This window comes from Salvelinus sp. IW2-2015, unplaced genomic scaffold (genome assembly GCF_002910315.2).
Source record: "Salvelinus sp. IW2-2015 unplaced genomic scaffold, ASM291031v2 Un_scaffold4429, whole genome shotgun sequence".
Taxonomy (NCBI): Eukaryota; Metazoa; Chordata; class Actinopteri; order Salmoniformes; family Salmonidae; genus Salvelinus; species Salvelinus sp. IW2-2015.
The window spans coordinates 11209-18160 of record NW_019945699.1 but is presented as its reverse complement, the minus strand read 5'-3'; the positions used below and the strand labels follow the sequence as shown (position 1 = coordinate 18160).

The 6952-nt window shown below is 47.1% G+C and overlaps 1 long non-coding RNA gene across 1 annotated transcript in view; it reads right to left on the bottom strand.

Annotated features, from left to right (window-relative positions):
* Positions 1–6952, bottom strand: part of LOC112077277 (uncharacterized) — an 18895-nt gene that overhangs the window by 3520 nt on the left and 8423 nt on the right. Inside the window, exons 2-3 of the long non-coding RNA XR_002895387.2 lie at positions 3127–3307; positions 654–794 (exon numbers count right to left, since the gene is read on the bottom strand). This is a non-coding gene — a long non-coding RNA (uncharacterized lncRNA). The remainder of the gene's footprint in view (positions 1–653; positions 795–3126; positions 3308–6952) is intronic.

Here is a 6952-nt window from a genome sequence, read left to right as displayed (position 1 = left end):
AGAGGGAGGAGAGAGAGAGAGGGAGGGAGGAGAGAGAGAGAGGGAGAGATGACAGAGGGAGGAGAGAGAGAGGGAGGGATGACAGAGGGAGGAGAGAGAGAGTGATAAATAAAGATAAAGAGAGAAACATAATGAAAAAGAGAAAGAACAGAAATGTGGTCATATTGAAATACCCCCTCATCCTCCGGGAAAAGAGCTCTGCTCATCAAAAAGCAGAATATTAGCCCTACGGGACTCAGCCGCCTCCACACGCATACGCACGCACGTACACACATACACACACACACACACACGTACACACACACACACACACAGCGCATGGCTGATAGTATCCAGGCTCCAGCTGTCTCTCTGACTCAGGAATCAGACACACACGTATTTCCTACATTGCTAGGACCATGACAGAGATACACAGACAGATACACACAGATACAGACAGAGACACACACAGATACAGACACACACACACACACACACAAACAGAACACACACAGAGACACCACAGACACACACAGAGACAGAGAGACACAGAGAACACACACAGATACACACAGAGAACACACACAGAGAACACACACAGATACACACAGAGAACATACACAGAGAACACACACAGATACACACAGAGAACAGACACACACACAGATACACACCTTCTCTCGCCGTATGAGTTCGAAGGCAGCCAGCAGTTCTCCTGCGCTCCTGTCTCCCCTCCTGATTGGATACCAGGCCAGACGAGGGGAGGGGGTCGTGGAGGGCTGACACACACAGCGACCCATGAACTCATCTGCCCCCTATGGGATGGGAGGGGAATGACAAGACAGTTACACACAGGAAGACCCAGGCATGATGTAATCAGATATCAGATTGATTATCTACTTGCCTGCCTGCTTTTTAGCCTGTTAGCTTGCCTGCCTACTTACCTGCCTTCTTGCGTGCCTGCCTACTTATCTGCATGTTTGCCTTCCTACTTATCTGCCTGTTAGCTTGCTTGCCTGTTTGCTTGCCTGCCTACTTACCTACCTGGTTGCTTGCCTGCCTACTTACCTACCTGTTTGCTTGCCTGCCTGTTTGCTTGCCTGCCTACGTATCTGCCTGTTTGCTTGCCTGCCTACTTATCTGCATGTTTGCTTGCCTGCCTACTTATCTGCATGTTTGCTTGCCTCCCTACTTAACTGCCTGTTTGCTTGCCTGCCTATTTACCTTACTACTTGCGTGCCTGTCTACTTACCTGCCTGTTTGCGTTGCCTGACTACTTATCTGCCTGTTTGCTTGCTTGCCTGTTTGCTTGCCTGCCTACGTATCTGCCTTGTTTTGCTTGCCTGCCTACTTATCTGCCTGTTTGCTTGCTTGCTTGTTTGCTTGCCTGCCTACGTATCTGCCTGTTTGCTTGCCTGCCTACTTACCTGCCTGTTTGCTTGCCTGCCTATTACCTGCCTGTTTGCTTGCCTGCCTACTTATCTGCATGTTTGCTTTGCCTGACTACTTATCTGCATGTTTGCTTGCCTGTTTGCTTGCCTGACTCACTTACCTGCCTGTTTTCTTGCTTGCCTACTTTATCTGCATGTTTGCTTGCCTGACTACTTACCTGCCTGTTTGCTTGCCTGCCTATTTACTGCCTGTTTTGCTTGCCTGCCTACTTATCTGCATGTTTGCTTGCTTGCCCTGTTTTGCTTGCCTGACTACGTACCTGCCTGTTTCTTTGCTTTCTTGCTGTTCTCGTTTTACTTCTTACCTGCTATTATCTGCCTGTTTGCTTGCCTGCCTACGTATCTGCCTGTTTGCTTGCCTGCCTACTTATCTGCCTGTTTGCTTGCTTGCCTGTTTGCCTGCTGACTACGTACCTGCCTGTTTTCTTGCCTGCCTACTTATCTGCATGTTTGCTTGCCTGCCTACTTATCTGCATGTTTGCTTGCCTGTTTGCTTGCCTGACTACTTACCTGCCTGTTTTCTTGCCTGCCTACTTACTGCATGTTTGCTTGCCTGTCTATTTATCTGCATGTTTGCTCTGCCTGACTACTTATCTGCCTGTTTGCTTGCCTGAATCCTTATCTGCCTGTTTGCTTGCTGACTACTTACCTGTCTGTTGCTTGCCTGCCTCACTTATTTGCCTGTTTGCTTGCCTGACTACTTACCTGCCTGTTTTCTTGCCTGCCCTACTTATCTGCTATGTTTGCTTGCCTGCCTACTTACCTGCCTGTTTGTTTGCCTGCCTATTTACCTGCCTGTTTGCTTGCCTGCCTACTTATCTGCATGTTGCTTGCTTGCCTGCCTACGTATCTGCCTGTTTGCTTGCCTGCCTACTTATCTGCATGTTTGTTTGCTTACCTGCCTACTTATCTGCATGTTTGCTTGCTTTCCTGTTTGCTTGCCTGACTACGACCTGCCTGTTTTCTTGCTGCCTACTTATCTGCCTGTTTGCTTGCCTGCCTACGTATCTGCCTGTTGCTTGCCTGCCTACTTATCTGCCTGTTTGTTGCTTCTGTTGCTTGCCTGACTACGTACTGCCTGTTTTCTTGCCTGCCTACTTATCTTGCATGTTTGCTTGCCTGCCTACTTTCTGCATGTTTGCTTGCCTGTTTGCTTGCCTGACTTACTGTACCTGCTGTTTTCTTGCCTGCCTACTTATCTGCATGTTTGCTTGCCTGTCTATTTATCTGCATGTTTGCTTGCCTGATACTTTATCTGCCTGTTGCTTGCCTGAATACTTATCTGCCTGTCTTGCTTGCCTGACTACTTCCCTGTCTGTTTGCTTGCCTGCCTACTTATCTGCCTGTTTGCTTGCCTGACTACTTATCTGCCTGTTTGCCTTGCCTGACTACTTACCTGTCTGTTTGCTTGCCTGACTACTTACCTGTCTGTTTGCTTGCCTGCCTACTTATCTGCCTGTTTGCTTGCCTGACTACTTTATCTGCCTGTTTGCTTGCCTGACTACTTATCTGCATGTTTGCTTGCCTGACTACTTATCTGCCGGTTGCTTGCCTCCTGACATTATCTGCCTGTTGCTTGCCTGGACTATTTACCTACCTGTTGCTTGCCTGACTACTTATTCCTCCTGTTTGCTTGTCTGCCTGCTTACTTGCTCGCTTGAATGATAAATTGGTCAATTCATGAATATTGACTCACATATGTATCCTGATCGTACAGCTCCACCACGATGTTAGGAGGGTTTCTCTCTGTCACATCGGCGTCTCCACAACTCCACCTCGTAGAAGATGAGTGTCTGGTCCCAGGTGGGGTTCAACGTGTTACGCACCGTCACCGTCTTCTGGGCTCTGGTGGAGGAACGAAACTATGGCATAGGGATCTGGAGGGGGGAGAGGAGAGAGAGAGAGAGAGAGGGGAGGGAGGTAGAGAGAGAGAGTGAGAGAATAGGGAGAGAGAGTGAGAGAATGAGGAGGTAGAGAGAGAGAGAGAGTGAGAGATAGGCGAGAGAGAGTGAGAGATAGGGAGAGAGAGAGAGAGAGAGAGTGAGAGATAGGGAGAGAGAGGAGAAAGAGAGAGAGAGAGAGAGAGAGAGGGAGGTAGAGAGAGAAAAAGGGAGAGAGAGGGAGAGAGAGAGGGGAGGGAGTTTAGAGAGAGAGAGGGAAGGGAGGGAGGGGGGAGGGAGAGAGATGGGGAGAGAGAGGGAGGGAGGGAGGGAGAGAGAGGGGAGAGAGAGGGAGGGAGGGAGGGAGAGAGAGTGGGAGAGCGAGGGCTGGAGGGGAGAGAAGGGAGAGGAGAGGGAGGGAGTTAGAGAGAGGAGGGAGGGAGAGAGGAGGGGGAGAGAGGGAGATGAGCGAGAGGAGGGGGAGGGAGGAGGGAGGAGAGAGAGGGTAGAGGGGAGAGAGAGAGGGAGGGAGCAGCGAGAGAGAGAGGGGTTTTTAAACACCAGGTTGGATTCAGGAATGGTGGAGGAAGGACACTATGGTATGTACACTCTTAGAAAAAAGGGTTCCAAAAGGGTTCTTTGGCTGTCCATGTAGAACCCTCTGTGGAAAGGGTTCTGCATGGAACCAAAAAGGGTTCTACCTGGAACCAAAAAGGGTTTCTCTGGCTGTCCATGTAGAACCCTCTGTGGAAAGGGTTCAACCTGGAACCAAAAGGGTTATAACCTAGAAACAAAAAGGGTTCTTTAAAGGGTTTCCTCCTCCCTCTTCTCCTGGAGAACGCCAAATAACTATTTTAGCTCTAGATAGCACCTTTTTGTTCTATGCATGTAGGCTCTGGAAGAGGGGGGGAGAGGGGTTGGAAAGAGACATGCAAATCCAGGAGAAAAGCGGGTTGTGAAAGGAAGAACACTTGGGTTCTGTAAAGATGGACAGATAAGAAACAAGGTTAGGAAACATCTGAACTGATGACCTGTAGAAAACCTGAATGTTTTAACTCTGGTTAGGAACATCATCTCTCTGAACTGATGACGTGTCTGTTTTCACTGTTAGATTGTTACTAGCATGACCAAGCCAGCTAGAGGCAATATAACTGAGTCAGAGTAGAGATCCCCAACATCCAACCTTATGACAAACCACACCAACCATCTCCCTTATGACAAACCCACACCAACCACCCAACTTATGACAAACACACAACCACATCTAACCTTATGACAAACACACACCAACCATCCAACTTATGGCCAACACACCCACCATCCAACTCTTATGACAAACACACCAACCATCCAACCTTATTACAAACACACACCCCATCAACCATATTACAAACACACACACAACCACTATTACACAACCAACCATCCAACCTTATTAAAAACACACCACAACCATCCACCTTATGACAACACACCAACCATCCAACCTTATGACAAACACACACCTACCATCCAACCTTATGCCAAACACACACCATCAAACCTTATGACAAACACACCAACCATCCAACCTTATGACAAACACACACCAACCATCCCACCTTATGACAAACAACACCAACCATCCAACCTTATGACAAACCACCCCCAACCATCAACCTATGACAAACACACCACCATCCAAACCTTATGACAAACACACCAACATCCAACTTATGACAAACCACACCAACCATTCCAACCTTATGACAAACACCACACCAACCATCAACCTTATGACAAACACACACCAACCATCCATCCTTATGACAACACACACCAACCATCCAACCTTATGACAAACACCAACCATCCAACCTTATGCCACCCACACCACCCATCCAACCTTATGACAAACAACCAACCATCCAACCTTATGACACACACACCAACCATCCACCCTTATGACAAACACAACACACATCCAACCTTATGCAAACACACACCAACCATCCAACCTTATGACAAACACACACCAACCATCCACCTTATGACAAACACACACCAACCATCCAACCTTATTCAACAAACACACACCAACCATCCAACCTTATACAAACACACCCCAATCCATCCTTATGACAACCCACCAACCATCCAACCTTATGACAAACACACACAACATCAACCTTATGCAACACACCAACCATCCAACCTTATGACAAACACACACCAACCATCCAACCTTATGACAACACACACCAACCATCCAACCTTATGACACAAACACACCAACCATATGACAAACACACACCAACATCCAACCTTATGACAAACACACCAACCATCCAACCTTATGACAAACACACCAACCATCCACCTTATGACAAACACCACCAACCATCCAACTTATGACCACACAACCAACATCCAACCTTATGACAAACACACACCAACCATCCAACCTATACAAACCACACCAACCATCCAACCTTATGACAAACACACCAACCATCCACCTTATGACAAACCACCAACCATCCAACCTTATGACAACAACACCAACCATCCAACCTTATGACAACACACCCACCATCCAACCTTATGACAAACACACACCCACCATCCAACTTATGCAAACAACCCAACCATCCAACCTTATGACAAACACACCAACCATCCAACCTTATGACAAACACACACCAACCATCCAACCTTATGACAAACACACCCAACCATCCAACCTTATGACAAACACACACCAACCATCCAACCTTATGACAAACACACACCAACCATCCACCTTATGACAAACACACACCAACCATCCAACCTTATACAACACACACAAACCATCCAACCTTATTACAAACACACACCAACCATCCACCTTATGACAACAACACACCAACCATCAACTTATGACAAACAAACACCAACCATCCAACCTTATGCAAACACACACAACCATCCAACCTTATGACAAACACACCAACCATCAACCTTATGCCAAACACACCAACCATCCAACCTTATGACAAACAAACACCAACCATCCAACCTTATGGCAAACACACACACCATCCAACCTTATGACAACACACACCAACCATCCAACTTATGACAAACACACACAACCATCCAACCTTATGAACAAACCAACCACCAACCATCTCAACCCTTAATGCACAAACACATCACCAACCATCCAACCTTTATGACAACACAACACCAACCATCCAACCTTATGCAAACACCACCAATCCCATCCAACCTATTGACAAACACACACCAACCATCCAACCTTATGAACAAACACACAACCATCCAACCTTATGACACACACACACACAACCATTCCAACTTATGACAAACACACCACCAACCATCCAACCTTATGACAAACACACACCCTCCCAACCTTATCACACACACACCATCCATCCACCTCTATGACAAACCCACCCCAACCATCCCACTTATGACAAACACACACACCATTCCAACCTATTGCAAACACACACCACACCATCTCAACCTTATGACAACACAACACACCAACCATCCAACTTATGACAAACCACACAACCATCCAACCTTATCAACACACACACACAACCATCCAACCTTATTACAACACACCAAACATCCAACTTATGACCT